The 15,868-nt window shown below is 46.4% G+C and overlaps 1 protein-coding gene across 2 annotated transcripts in view; it reads left to right on the forward strand.

The window, feature by feature from the left end:
* LOC132910811 (homeobox protein aristaless-like) overlaps positions 1-15,868 on the forward strand; it is a 62,642-nt gene that overhangs the window by 27,638 nt on the left and 19,136 nt on the right. The window lies entirely within an intron of this gene.

The raw sequence follows: 15,868 nt of genomic DNA on the forward strand, positions 1-15,868 counted from the left end.
CCGGTTCGCGCAGCCGCAGCGTACGCCTCTCGCTTCTTCCAAACGCGAGCAAAGCCGTTCCAGTGCGCGTCGATCTTTTCCTATTTCTTCTCTTTCCCCGTTCGCCTCGTTTTCCATGCGCGTCCGCGTCCATGCTTTCCATTTCGCACCGACTGTCGCCGATTCGTCGTGCTGTCGAGTTGTCGTCATCGCGATATCAGGAAGATTCGCCGGTGACTTCATCCGTGGACTTCAAGGTGCGTGAACGAACGTCAGTCGTAGTCGTGGACGAGCTGTGCGATAGTCAAGTGTTTCTATTTTGTTCGTCGACTGTGTTCGAGAAGACCAATCGAGGTGATCGGCCTCAACCAGAACAACCCTGTCGACGCATCAAGGTTGGTAAACTCCGTTACCGCACCGTTTCTTTCTTTTTTTCTCTGTCCTCTCCCATTGCTTCGTTATCTCCTTTTATCGTCTACTATCATCAGACCTTACTTCTTGGTTTTCTCATCTGCTCGTTTACCCGTTTCCTCGTTTCGCGTTTGTACAGTCGATTTACGCCTTAATGAAATTTATCGCGGACTACAATACCGACGAACGTAAACCGCGGGAAACGCGATAATGAAACTTTACGTTCGCGTTTATTACGACATACCCCGCCCGTTAAAATACCATTCGGTTTTACGGCTCGATAACTCAGCATTCTAACTACCTATCCCTGCGATCCACCAATTACGTGTTTCGTTACGTATTACAACAACAGACGTACATTTGTATTTCGATATTTGGCTAATTAATACGACGCGACTCGTTTACGACAAGGATCTTTACTTAAACTTTATCGTACAACATTTATCTACTTACGTAACCTCTATGCTCAATGAGATATTGTTTGCTCATTACCTTTGCTAACGCAACGTTCTTGTAACGTTTATCGGTTTGACGTGACGGAAAGGTAAATCATATTCGCGTATATCCAGAGCAAAGAGAAAGGCGGTCTTTTACCGTCGGACTTGGCTCTTCTCGGCCAGACAACGCTTTCCTTCCTAATTGCCTTCATTCACAAACACTCGTTGTCCGTTCGCAGTGTGCTTTCTTGTTCCGAGAACTGGCAATTACAGCCTTAGAGCGATCGTTATCCTACTCCTGTGACAATTTCCGTCTAAGCGTAATAAATTACGGGAGCGCTATACTTTTATACGTAGATCGCTCGATAAGCAACAATACAATATAAATACGTGGCACGTAGATGACAATTTGTCAAACAGTCACCGTGTCGAGAATGAATTATCGTACGGTCTAACCTGAAGAAATCGAACGATGAATAGAACACGAAATAACTATGACACGGAAGAACAATTGTCGCGGGAAATTCCCGAAAATTCCCGGAGACGTTGCAAATAAAATTCCGATACATCGAAGTCTGGATGTAGCTGCGATGTGAGAACCGAAGAACAATTGTGCTGCGGTTTTTTTATGACGTGATTAGCTCGCCCTTCGGTGAGATTATGAGTAATGCGTTCTTTAGCACGTTCTCCGCCAGTGGTTCTCGTTCTACCTCTTTCATCCGGTGCCTCTTTGCCCTCCTACCCGCCTCTTGTCCTTTCGGGAAGCTGATAGAGACCAGCTTTCTCGGCTCGGTCGTCCCATTAGCGTAATGGCTCTTGCCGTATAGTCTTCGCATTTAACCCGCCGAATTCTCGCTCGTCTCTTCTCCACACATAATTTCTTCCTCGCGTCTTGAACGTTTCTTAAAATTTTGCTCCCCTTCCCGCTCTGTCTCCTCTACGCTCTCGCACTTGCTTTTACGCCCTGCTTTCTTCCTATTCTTGTTAAGTACACTCTTTCCTCCCCCTTCGTCCCTGTGCTCGGCCATAAATTTCCGCGGTCGAAACTCCTTCCGGCTTCCATCGACGTCCGTCTACGGACCTTCGAGGTCCTCGCCCGAGATAACGAAGAACAAACTTCCTGGTGTATACCGCTTGACCGTGCAAAAGCGACATTTTTGACGCCTATGTTCTCGTGCTTTGGTTTATTTCCCGTTATCGTGCCATTTTTGGCAGCAGCTCTTGGCGGAAACTTCAATTCGCTGGCTCGAGCTGTACGCGAGTAGAATCGAAACGAAGAACGATTCAGCTCTTAACAACTTCTATGAGTGACTGTACCTACTGCTTGCCAGTACTAAAGTATAAGTTCCGATAGCGAGGGCAGGTTTTAATAAGAGAAGGATTGAGAGGTTCCCGTACCTGCACTACCACGAACCGGTGGGCTCTTTGGCTGTCGCGGGACGAGCAGATAGCAACAATAAATAACTTGTCGTCCCTGTGCTGGCTAAAAGCATCCTACCGATCCTCGTGCGGTGGCCACCTTCACCGCCGTACTCGCTCCGACCGTCTACGCATATCGCCGCTTGTCTTTCTGCGTTTACCGCGATATCGTTTCGCATCGTGCCTATCCTAGCCGGCACGATAATCGGCAGAAAGAACGAGAAACGATATATGCGTCCGCCACGCTTTCCCGTTTAATAAAAGATATATTTCCAACGACGAGGAAATCGCGCGATTCTCGTCAATCGGTCGAACGCCTTTCATTATCGACATTGTCGGCGACGTCGCGAAATCTCGTTGCGCAACGCGGTTCGAGAGACCAGACGGAAGTGGAGCCGGAGAGCGTTAAATTTGGTTAATTACCAACGAAGAGCTCGTGAAATCCTTTTGCAAGCACCGCGAAGGTACGAGAGTAATTAAAGAGATTTGCAACGGGCGTTTTTGCAAACCGCAAATAACCATGCAAACCGTGAGAGAGCCTCGGTACGCTCGAGCTTTCTCAACGCACGCACACATCATCGTTCTTACCACCGTACACATGCATCCTACTGTTTTGCACGAGCGACTGAGGGATCAGCATTTCGAAATCTCGGATAGCGTGGATTTAACGCTCGGCCTGGGGACGGTCGATAACGTATTTGGACGTTACTGGAAATCGTTTTTTGCCTCCTATTGATTACCAGAAAACCCGGATAATTGGATACTCGTTTGAAATCGTAGTACGATATCCACGGTAAATCGAATTTCCAATGTGATTTTCCGTAGATGATTCAAGCTGCCGCCGCGTTGATTACGTTACGGAAGAACATTCTTTCTAGCGAAGGAGTTGCTTCGGCTGGTTCGTGACTCAAACGTCAGGGAAAGCTAGGCGGGACCGGGAACGTTGTTTTTCTGCTGTTCGAGCCGATAATTCCTGCTCGCTTATTAATCGAGAAACGGCAATATTCTGAATATACAAATTGCGGCTACGATAAGAGCGTTCAGAAATCAGGAGCATTAATCGGCAAACGATAATAATCGTTATGCCTTATTCGCGGTAATTACCGGTGACGATAATGTAGTACAGCCACGCTTGTAATCACATACTGCCTCGCGGATGTTGCACGAATCCGGCAAACGAACGCGACGCCAATGACAGGCATTAACGAGCGAATTTACGAGCTAGCGGATTATTAAATTTCCAGTGAAAACACATTTTTCGATATGGCGATCGCCGTTTCGAACCAGGCTAAAGAGAAAAACGATACGTACCGCGACGTCGGGTCTACAAGAGGAAACCGGCAGAGATAAAGCAACTGGAGCGGAATAGAGGAATAGAAGAAAACAGGTGGGGAAAAAGAAAAGATTGACCGGGGGTTGTAAAAGGTTTACGGCTTGGTCGACCGCCCTATTATTTAGGAGAGGGTGATTCGTTTGGTTGCCATTCAGTTGCGACCACTTTTGTTCGGTTTTCAGTATTCTGGCGTAACTCCCTCTCTCTCTCTCTCTCTCTCTTCGTCGTGGCGTCGGGGCGAAACGCGCGCATCGAACTTAACTACAGGCTATCGATAACTGCCATTTACCAGACTGCGTCACTTCCGGTTCCCGAAGCGACCACTACCGTTTACGAGCTTACAATCGGATGGGTAACAGCGTTCCGGGCCCTTGTTCGTCGAAAAAGCGCGTCAGTGTCGGAGTCGAACGTGCCATCGCACAGCATCCTCGTTCAAAACCGATTTCTTTTTCCGCTGGCCGTTTTCTTTTCTTTACGACATTTACATCGTTCGGTTACACCATTACACGCTATCATACTTTCTTAACGGTACGCGAGTTGTCGTTCGCTGAGATGGTATAAAGAGGGGAAACTCAATGAGGCGATAATGAGTTTCTCTCCTTCGCTTAAAATAGAAAAACGGAAATCTCCGTTTAAAGCTGATTCGACATTATTGTTGATCGGTAATTCGATTATCGCGACGATTAGATACGCGTTGAATGACTTGTCCTGAGTCCCCGTGTTGAAACTCGTTGTCTAACGATTTCATTTGCCTTGTTAGGCGTGCAGTAGCTCGGCATAAAAACCAAGACCGTTCTATTTTATATTACTTCGGCTATTAAATAACCGGTTTATTAACAAGCTATAACAATTTTATCCTGCTCACCATCTAAATTCTAAGCAGGCTTCACTGTCATTTGCACATCATTGCATACGCCTTTTTCCACTCTTCGAGAAGTACTGATTCAGGGACGCTTTCGTCAAGATATTCATCAACTGGTCCGTCGTCTTTACCTCCACTTCCTGCAAAGAGTGCCATCGATATACATGTTTGTTGCTTTCAGGGAAGAAATATGACGCGAGGTGATAAATTCGAGGAATATAGTAGGCTGTCATAGCGAATACTAATTTATAATTTGTACGGATTCGAATGATGTTCCAAAAAGTATATGGGTATATATTTAGTATACATTACGTATATATTATACGAATGTCCAAATGGATAATGGCTTTACGTTCATCTTACGATACATCGTGTTATTTATCGTCTTTACTTCCTTTCAATACTGTTTATAGCAGATACAGTATAGCTACAGGCAATATTTGCCGATTCGTATTAAGGAACACACACGTACTGTTCTTTTCCTGATACTATGCTAACGAGAGGATGCTTGGATGACCGACATAGCCGTTCCTTTCGTCCAACAATTATACACTTAATCCGCGTACGCTCGGCCTGGTTTTAATAAGTTTATGCTCTAATTAACGTAGTATTACTCGTTCGCGAAACTTGACGAGTATCTTACGCATTGCGCTAACAGCGGATAATAATCGGATGGAAAAACAGCGAGAGTAAATAATTCACGCCACTATAAAGCTGTTCTCCATGCTCGAACGATCACAGGGTTTTTCTCCCTTGCGCGTACTCACCGTCGACCGCAACAATTATTGTTACCACGTTTGTATCTCGACCAAAGCGTCGATAGCGTTAACAGGAACTCATTATCGCGTGCATCTTCGTAAATCCCTCGGTACCTCCTCCTCGATTACAGTAGATTGACCCCGGACAGCGGCAGCCAACCGAACCAAATCAACAAATAAACTACGGACAGATACGGCTCCTTCGTTTTTTTACTCCTCGGGTCCGTGTCGAAACATCCAATCAACGCCGTGAACCATTATCGACGATCAAACAGACAATCGAGTTATACAAGCTGTTTCAAGAAGCTGAGATCAAACGCGACGAGTAATATGGTACTCACCGAAACGAGCAGAAAGTCTCGAACAAACCGTAGGTTTAATCAGCAGATTCGATGACAGAGGAAATTTTCATCGATTATGCATCGTTTATCCTCTGTGTGTTACGTGTGTTCAACGTAATTGCCGCCCATTTTTTTCATGTAATCACGCATTCGTTGAGAGATCTTCGACTCTAATGAGGTAAATTCATTCATTGAACCACGCTCTTTAATAAAATATACCTACTTTGATGAAAGACACGTGCAGCAGACTTTAAACAGAATATATACATACAGATAAAGTGTGTGTACATATATGTGCGTATATATTACCTATACACATAACTCTGTAACAAACGATATTTATACTTATCTGTTACATATTTATTCAGGTTTTTTTTACTTACAGTGAACAAGATACGTTACACGTTCCTAGAGTTTGACCCCAACGTTTTGAGACACATCACAGTCTATGTAAATAACGTGAATTAAAATACGTAGAATCCTGACACATCAACTAATCGAGTTTATTAGTTCAGGTAGCAAAAAAAAAAATTTCCGCTGACACAATTTCTCCCTTCTCTCGGTTCGTCTCTAGCGCTAAATCGAAAGCCGCTTAATCGCGTGCAAATTTATTCAGAGCAGCGAGTATTTTGTTTGCCGATAAATTGGCCGATTTCCTGCAAAAGGTGTACCAAAAAGGTAGGCGGATAGGATTGCGAGCGTGTTTAAGTCCAACAGGCACGGAACACTAATCGTGCGCGTTTTTTATTGCACCGTCTGTACGTTCCTTTGAATAGAAACAAAGTGACGCGTCGAAGAAAACAAAAATGACGGAAGAAAAATACAAGCCCCGATAACGTCGTGAGATGTAATATTACGAAGGAGAGAAGGAAAATAGAGAGTAGCGATACAGGTAGACGCGATTATTAGATGCTAAGCGGAGTGTTGAAAGTCAGAGGATGATTCGGCTTGGTTCGGCTCGCAGTGTCCGGCAAAGAGTGCACGATGCAGGTTCCGTTTCGTTAACCGTCCATCCCGTCCACCTGCGGAAAAACTGGCGAGGATATGCGGGCGCTATCTTCGTTTGCAGACAAATATACATAAATGTATAAGTGTGCGTCGGTAAGCGTTACGCCAACTTGATGGAATACTCGATTAAACCGCGCGCCTCTCTACCCCTATTCTAGTCGATTAATAATCTAGCGTGGCTGAAAAATGCTCGCTTTCAGCTGGCAAGCGCTGCCGGTGCGCATTATAAGTTATTAAATGAATTATCGTCAGCAACGTGTCACCCGTAGCGATTGTGCTATTCAAACGATATTATTAAAATACCGGCAATATCGTTAGACGATAACCATAATCCGTGTTCGTTACGACACGTTTGTCTTTTATCGATTACTTTGCATAACTTCCTGCGAACGACGGCTCGTCTAGCTACGTACGAGGCTGACGTTGATCGCGTCGTAAGAGGATACATCGGTTTAATGTCGTCCGGCGACGATCGTACTCGCGATGAACGCGTACGGCGGGCGAGAGCGGGATGAGAAGAGAGAAAAATAGGAAAACCATGGCCGTTTCGCGACAAATTGCTTTATGGCATCGGTCGGCTCAGTCGCGACACTATACATTTCCATGTCGTAAAACCGTGTTATTTAAGGCTTCGATTAATTTTAGCCGGTGGAACGGGTTCGCGCGATTCTATCGGCCGGGTACCTCGGCGTCGGTTGAAATCGGCTGGAATGCGTCTGAATTGGCGTCTCGTTGCCAATCTAGAAACGCGTCGTGGCTAACTTTTAATTACGTCGAACGCATCGAGCGTTATATCTATCTGGAGTTGCACTCGGTGTAGTACCTTGGCAATATAACGCAGATATCGAAGGCATTAAGCGAATTTAGATAAGTCGGTGGTGAACGGTATAGACGAGGCGAGAGGGGAAGCAAGGGTGAAACGGTGGTTGGGTGATGGCGAGGCAGCGATGCGAAATCGCTAAACGAAATCACGAAACTTGGTCGTAAGAAGATGCGAAATGGTAGAGACAGCTGATATACATGGGATAGGCAGGGCAGAGGCTTGGACCAGGGGTTGTCATTAACTGGGAGCTCACTCGAGAGATAACCACTACCTGCCACCATACCTGCGCTCATTTTCCTCGCTATCCCCCTCTCGTTGTCCGCTCGCAACTTGCTTCGGCTCATTACAAAAAGCACGTGAGTTCGCTGCTGGCTATTTATTTCCGAATGGTGCATATCACTTTTCGTAATGGGCCCCGCGAAATTAAAAGTATGCCCTCGGGCACCGAATCGTGCACGCACACCGTTGCATATCATACGGATGCAGCCCACGAGGCCGATACGCGCGCCCTTTCCTCTTCTTTTTTTTCTTTTTTTTTTTTTTTCTTCTGCATCCCGTGTCCCCCTTTTCCCCCGTCGTTTCGCGTATATCCCGTCACTCCTTCAACACGTAATCGTTCTCGGTAATTCAATTTCGATCCTGCGTACTCGCGAATATTAATGCGACTGTCGTTTTCTTTCTTTAACGTTAATCCGAACTAACCTTTTGCTCGCGCTAAATTTAATTAACCAGCGAAAGTGTATCGATCAGTTTTCGAGGATCCGTCGCGCTCGTTTCATTAATTGTAAAGTCAGTGTCAGTCAGATCGGACAGGGGAAGGTCAGGGTTCATCGCACACCTTTCTTCACGGGCAGCTGCGTTCCTTCCATTAACAAACATCCGTGTTCCAAGATGTTCGACTCCTTTTCTGTTCTTTAGCCTTCGTTGCAGGCTAGCTCGTGGAATGCAGCCATGCATGTGAACGAAGCCTGCGCGTAGGACGATGACAAGCAGAGGAAATGAAATTTTGTGGCTAATTGAGTTTAAACGTGGTAGTCTAGCCTTTCCGTAATCGTACAGGTGTTTTCCTCTAGCTAATGCGACCTCGGAACACGCCCCTTTGGAAAAACCACGGCGAGTCCAGATGGGATAAAATTAATACCGTCCGTTCCGTTCGGTCGTATTTTATCCGGCGGGGCGAAACGACACCTCGAACTCAAAGAAATTGTTTTCCAACGACTCGTTTCCATACTAGTTACGGTTGCTGTTGCAAAAACAGCTGACTCGTTCGGTCGTTTTGCACGACATCGCTATTTGCAATTTGCAACGTTCTTTGGTAACGTATGCTAATTTTATTATCTCAGCAACACTGTATTCAATATAGAATGCGCGCATGCAAATTGAAAGCTGTAAAAACGGTGTCGCGGTCTGTGCCTCGCGGGAAGCGAGCGAGATTATCATTTCTAATGTTGAATATGTAAATGCATAAATCGTTCGATGAATCGATGAAAACAAGGTGTTACGAGTAACCGAGGCCTAGAGCCAGTTCACACGTGCCAGTTTCCTGCATGCGATAAACATATTGATTTACGGACGCTGCACAGAAGGGCAGCACTTTGACCAGAGGTACGCATAATTCGCAATTATCGAATTGGGGAACGCACACGAGAAGTACGTTCCTCCCTCTCTCTCTCTCTCTCTCTCTCTCTCTCTCGCTATCTATTTATCTATCTATTTATCTGTATATCTAACACAATCTATCTCGCTCCTTCTCGATGATAATAACTGCGCGTAATTACAACGCGATGAAACGAGATATCATCTCTATTTACGAGCCAAGGCAACTTTCTTATCACTTCCGCGTGCATACTCGCCCCGCAGGAAGCCGATCGAACCATCGACGAAAAGGTATAAAAAGTCTATAGCGTATATCTGTCGAGATTTTTCTCTTTCCTGGAAAAAGAATACGAGCACGAGGCAGGTCGACTATCGAAAAGTAGAAAAATATATCGGCGTGTCTCACTTGCAATTTCCGATTTCTTGGAACAAGGTATACATGTCCGGATGTGAAACGGAGTGGGTAACCGGATTAAAGGTATCGCTAGTTTTGTCGAGCATGTGACCGTACGAGCGGACGTCTTCATCAGGGAACTACCAATCAGGATGTGTGCTCGTGGACAAAAAGTGGACGGTCCATCTGAAGAAAGAAGCAAATAGAAGGCAAAGGATACAGAAGAAGAGAGAGAGAGAGATAAAGCTAGAGGAGAGAAGAATGAAAGGAAATATACGAGGGACAGAAGTCGAGAGGGACGTGGCTGAAAAGCTTTTAATGGCACCAACGGGCAATGAGAAGACGATCGAGCGGGTAGCTCGAGTCGAGGGAACAATTACCGCAAAACGACGCCGTGGTCGATCTTACGGGTCGTCCAAGTGGAAATCGGAGCGTACGAAAGGCGGGCAAAAAGCGCGAGGTAGGCAGCGTGTCATCGCCGATGGCGCGCGCCTCCCTCTTTAATTCATGAACCGAACGGCAGCTACGAGAACAGAAGATCGGAAGGCAACCGATGATCGGCAACCCGATAATCTTCCAGACTTTCTTGCCTGCCTAGCCGCGGCGTACAGTTGACAGTTGGGGAATCCGCGCGCGGCTTCGATCCTATAAGGTTCCGACACGGACGAAGAAACTTTAGTCGATTCCTCGAAGGTTGCCATGTTTAGGTCGAACACCTGTGCGGACTTTTATGGACGTCTTCCCACTCGGGGAACGACAGTCCCGATCGGAAAAAGAAATCGGTGCTCGAGTGTCGCCAGAAATGATGCATTAAGTGCTTCCGTCGCTCGAGCATCGCGCAAAAACGGCTCGACGCCGATCCGAATCGAGTGCGGCTATTTACGAGTCGAGAGGAAACATTTCAAAATCGTGCACAATTTCTTCGAATAACGTGCGAACGAACGAACGAGCACCATGACTCAACATAATATAATAACACGCCGGGACGGCTTTGGGCACCGACGACGACGGTGTGCACCGATGCGTTCAACGACAGAATGGAAGAATAATGTCGGGGACAAAGCACTATTTGCTAGTGTGAAACGGTGATAAGTCGTAAAAGTGTGCTTCGTGCGCGACTACGTTGCGAAAGATAGTAGAAAGAGATAGTCTCGTAAGGTGAGTAATTCGAAAAATGGCCGTATTATTATTGTTACTTTTGTCGCGCTTATTATTGCTATTATTGTTATTATTATCGTTACTACTATTATTATTATCGAGAGCGGAGTCCGCGACCCTAATTCGACCAGACTGCGTTAAAAACCAATTGCGAAAATTGCAATTTCACCTTGTGCCTGTTTTTTCGTCCGAATAAAAGACAAAAGCGCGGTGAGAGGCGAGCAACGAGCAACGAATGAGCAACGAGGAGATTGACGATGTTTGAAAAAAAAAAAAAAAAAAAAAAGAAAAATGTGGCGGAAAAGAAGGAGCAAGAGAGGAAGGATTCGTGGCACGTCTCGATGACCGCTAGAAAACACAACCTTTCGACTTCGAGGCCCATCTCTCTACTCGTTATATAGCCGGTCGTTCAGTCTCGAGCGGTTGGAGAATTCGTTGACCACCCATCGGGTGGTGGTTTCTGTTGTCGCGAACCGAACGTTCCCCTGGGACCGAGAGGATTGACTCGTCGCGCGCGGATTCTTTGGTGAAAAAAAAAGGCGCAGAAGAAGAGGCGGGACGAGGACGGCGGCTTTATGTTAAACGGATTAGACAGCGGAATGCGTTGTCTCGATGAATTGCTCCCATATGCCCGCTAAACGATCGCATTCTCAGAAGTCATCGTGGAATGTCAAGATACGGAGAATCGTGCATCGCGACCGGAATAAACTTCTTCTACTCTAATTGCTCGCGTGACTATGTTCGATGAACGTTGCCAATCGACGTTTGCATTAACGGAGGAAACTACCTACATAGTATAATGCGGCCAGCTTGTTTTTACACGGGTGCAAAACTCTTCTGACAAACGGACGCTCGAGTTCAACGCGTTACTTATCAAGCCGATCACTTAATTACACCATTTCTATATGTTCGCTGGTTTTTACGTCGCGCGGAACCGACGATACTTTCTAAATCTCTAAATTAGAAGGGAAAATTCAAATTTGAAACTGGTCTCGGGACATACCGACTAATTAGAGCTTTTCGACGGGTACTGACGAAGAATGCGTCGCTACGAATGGGCACGTGGCTCCACAGCGTGCGCCAATCTCAGATAACATCTGAAAAAAGGTTCTCGATCCTAATTCGAAGTGTGGACACCATGAGACCTTATTTGTATTTCGTACCTACGGCGACATTCCACGTCACAGATAACATCCGATGATCCTACGAGGTGGGGCGAAAACGACGCGACACCGCAGGACGCGGCACCCATAACCGTCTTCCTCCTCGGGGACCTCCGTCGTAGAAACTGGCGTGTTTCAACGATCGAACAGACTTGCCGATCCCTTCCTCGTATTTTCCTCTCTCTCTCTCTCTCTCTCTTGTTCGAGTTCGTATTTAGAAAACGTCGGATAACCCGCAGCTGGAGAAACTAGCAGGGACGAGGAAACGGGAGAAAGAGCGAAAAAATCGAGAAACTCGCCGCGGTCTATCGTTCTGCGTTCGATGGCAATCGGTCGTTTGTCCCGTGGACGAAGAAAATTACGCCGTGCCGAAAATCCGACAAATTCGAAATACACCCGAGGATCGTTGAATTCCTGTGCAGCGGTGGCCGGCTACGAAAAAAGATTCGAAGCGACGTTTTGACCGCCACTGTCGAAGGACGTGCACATATCTGTAGTCGAGAGTGGTCCTGAGGACTCGGATTAATCGGGGACAAGGCAAGCACATTACCGTGGCTCCAGATAGCAGTAGGATAGCGCCACGAAAACCACCGTGAAACTCCGAGAACCCGACACCCGGGTTCGTTGAAAGCCCGTGGTAGAGCGGCCTGTCGACGAGAGAAAGACACCGGCAGGCCGAAATGGAGAGAGAGAGGCTAAATTGGTCCCTGGGCCTCCACCGAATCTGTGACGGGTTAATCCTCCCGGGTTCCACGAAGCAGGAGAGAAGAAGTTGCCCGCGGGAGAAGATTAAAGAAAAGGAACTGCGGCAGAGAGATGGAATTGGAATCGGAAACTTCTGTTGTTGGGAGAATTTTTGCTACGTCCGGCCGATTTCTACGGATCACGATCAACCACCGCGAGCACGGACCACCAGAGTTTTCTGCCTAAAAATATTTTTCCGATAAACGATTCGTCGAGAACGCTCGTTCAGGAATTTTACATCGTAATTATCTAGAAACGATTCGCACGGCAATTCTAAGATCGTATCTAATTGTCGCGCGTGTGTACCAGAGACACGCGTGTACGACAGAGATCGCGCTCGGCCTGCGTATACTACGGCTATAGAGGATATCCTGCGTCGTGTACACTTAACGACGATTCACGGCTACCCTGACTAATTATTCCGCCGTCGCGGGACCTCGCGTAGAATGCAAGGGTCATGCAGGTTGTCGCCTCGATGCGCTCGGCAGGCTTTCGGAACGCGATTAAAAGGACGCATGTCGCCTCAAACGATGACAACTACCACCACAACCATTCTCTGACTGTGGCCACGACGATCCTTATCGAGGCGGTACACACACAATTGCGGTACTCTGCCCGTTTCCTGTATCTACCGGAGCATCTTGGGACTTGTACACAATAGCGTTGGTGGTTAGTAACGATCGAAATTTGTTGCCATCTCCGTGGATCGTATCCACGATGTCGATGGATCACCATCTCATCGTGTTTGCGACAGATAAGAGTTGATTTCAACGTGTGTGTTACAAGCGTCTATTTGCTAAAACATTACGTTTACGATTACAATTTCCATCCGATCCTCGAACGTTGTTTCACAACGGACAGAAAGAGCCGAGAAATTTTTGCAGAGTAGAAAGACGCGATCGAGTGGAAGATAGAGACTGTAAGAGATTGGAATAACCATCGAAAACGAAACAGATTAACGATCGTAGATGATATTGAAAATGCAACGATATCGCTTTACAAAGGAAGAGGTAACGCGAACGACTAGGGAACTGACTCGGCGCGATGTAAAGGGAACGGCGCTAAGAATGTCAAGGTGCTGCGGTGACTCGAAAATTGCTTGCGCGAGTGTGTGGTCTGTGCACTAATGCGCTTTAATTGTGACCCTCTGCAACGCGCGGCAACTCCTTCTTTTCCACCGGTTTACTACCGCGCAACACACTCGAACAGGGAAAGGCTGAGCGTAAACGTAGCACGGCGCGGCACGGCGTACGTGTACAAGATGCACGCAACAACGCGATACCTGGCTTGCGCGATTGTGACATCGGGTTAAGATAGGTGCAGTTACGGAAATTGAATAATAATTGCAGGCCTCGGTCACCCTTCTCCCTTCCTTCAAACGCCGCTTCCATAGCGCGGCAACGGTTCAAGGGAAGAAAAAAGGAAAAGTCTAATAACCCTGCTCGCCTCGCTAGTCGCTAGGCCACGCTCCTCTGGCCTATCTGTCGATCTCCTTAATTAGAATTCCGTTGGAAAGGCGAAAACAATGGTACGCCAAGTGCCGGTAGTCCGCGAGAAGATGGTCTATACTCTCAGACCTTGCAACGTCATCCGATGTTCGTGACTAGTGGATTCCTCTCGTCCTACGTCTATTTACTTTTTCACGTTGGCGATCCGAAATTTTCGAGTTTCGATGTTTAATCGAGTCCGCCCGTGACTCGTCAGAAATAATAGTTAGAGGGGGGAAACAGGGCTAAATTAAAAGATCGAAGAGCGGTGGTACGCGGTACATTGTCTTGTACGATATATGGCTAGATCCCGAGGCTATGATCGATAGCTAGATAAAGTATCGCGGAGGTAGAGTAATCGGCCCTTAACCGTCGTACATAAATCAAACGACTTCATTCACGGCGAAAAGAAACAACGTTTCGTACGATGTATGCGACATAACGATGCGTAAGTGGATTTGGAAAACCGGTAGAAAACCTGATTACCGCTTTCTCGTTCCCTCCTCGGTTTCTACGGGCAATAGCGCGCGCGCAACCGCTGGCCGCGTTTAATGAAGTGGCCTCTGTAGTTGCTCGATAATTTATGAGCTCGTATTAATTACGGAAATATCGGGTACGAAAGTGGATTGATTTTACCGGACGGTCGAAAAGTATCATAATATTGGTAAATGGAAACGAAGGAACGAGCGAACGACCTAACTGCAAACACGTTGTAGCCTGTCGAAGGTTGTTGGCGTTATAAAGTTTTCAATTTCTTTTTCGCGGCCGCGCTATTCATGCGAGAAGAGATTCCAGTTAATGGCCAAGATCGGTCTGCGGAGAGGCGGCATCGAACTTACAAGGTGAAATTTGCCAGACCGCTTCCAAAAAGCTGCCTCATTTCTTGATTACACCGTCGGTATACGGTTCAACAATTATGCAAAACAGCCGTCCTTTTATTCGCGCCCCGGTGCATCGTCCCGCAACGCTGTTATTATTCTCTCGAGAGAACAAAAAACGTTGCGACGAATAATGCACTTCCGCCACAAAACTATACCTAATAATTCCTGTTGCATTCAACGTGGTAACAAATGAGAATGACATTACCGAATAACAGCATTATCTTTTTAAACGTTCGCCTTTACCGTCGCGTTAATTAACGTGTATCGTGGATGGCCGCGAACATACAGCTAGTCCTATAAGTTAAGCGCCTGTATCATAAACTGCTATAATTCTACGGATGTCAAAAAACTGGACGACAACGACGATGACGGTCTTCCGCCGTAGAAAATGTCCTCGTGGTCGTCGTTGTGGATATTCGTGGCTGGCAAGCGAACACGGTCGGTGATTCTTTTTCCGTTGCGTAATACACGACGCAAGCTAATGCGATTAAAAAGGCATTACGATTACGTTCAATTATTAACAATTAGAAGAACGGCAAAAAACATAATTACCCGCCATTAATCAACAAGCCTGCGCCCGCTTCTTCGCAACCGTTTATACCTATCTCCGTTTCGCACGCGCGTCTTCGTTTCTTTCCTGCTTGCGTTACCTATCTCGTCCCACCATATCCACTACCACCACCCATCCGCCAACGATTACCTTAATTCACAAATACCGCGAAATGTTTACTCTGTGGAAAATAACACTGAAAGAATAGCGAACAAGGCCGAAGATAATACCAAAAGGTAAACGCGATAGCTTAATTTCATGACTAAAATATGCTTATTGACTAACATGGTTCAGCCGATCAACCTTTCAACGCGGCCGGTGTCGTCTTAAATTTTACAATTCCGAATCCTTTAATTTTCCAATTTAGAAATTGCTCCGGTTTTTCAATTTAGAAAGGTCTCCGAGCTTCTTAAATTTCGCACGACCGAATTTCCAAATTCTTCGAGTTTCGCGTTTGAAACGTTCCACTCGAATCTACATCGCGAACGTAAGAAGGAGACTCCGTGATAATTATTCATCAGATT

This window comes from Bombus pascuorum, chromosome 9, assembly GCF_905332965.1.
Source record: "Bombus pascuorum chromosome 9, iyBomPasc1.1, whole genome shotgun sequence".
Lineage (NCBI taxonomy): Eukaryota > Metazoa > Arthropoda > Insecta > Hymenoptera > Apidae > Bombus > Bombus pascuorum.